The following is a 429-nucleotide window of genomic DNA, read 5'->3' as shown; positions in this document are numbered from 1 at the left end:
ACTGTGAACTACAATTTCTCAGCTAAACTGCCTAAATGGAACTGAGATCAATAGTAACTCAACAGTTGTCGGGTAGTTCACAATGTTCCTTTTGATCACCTCTCAGAAAGAATTAACTGACTTCAACGACTTGGTGGCCATGATGCGATCCTAGTTCCCCAAGGTACATTCCGAAATGTTTTCCAAACATGAAGCTCCCAGCCGATTACAATCGATGGGCGGCCGGTGAACGGAACGGCCCATGCTCCCTGGACCTTCAGCAAGGAGGACATGGAGACGGCGGGAGTGACGGAGGGGGAGGCCCTGGATAGGGCAGAGTGGAGGAGGAAGATCCGCACCGGCGACCCCAGTTGAACTGGGACAAAAGCCTGTAGAAGAAGAAGAAGAAGAAGATCTTGAAGATGTAATGGCTTAGCATGACAGATATGC

The sequence above is a fragment of the Penaeus monodon genome, chromosome 12 (genome assembly GCF_015228065.2).
Source record: "Penaeus monodon isolate SGIC_2016 chromosome 12, NSTDA_Pmon_1, whole genome shotgun sequence".
NCBI lineage: Eukaryota > Metazoa > Arthropoda > Malacostraca > Decapoda > Penaeidae > Penaeus > Penaeus monodon.
This window is presented reverse-complemented; position numbering follows the sequence as displayed.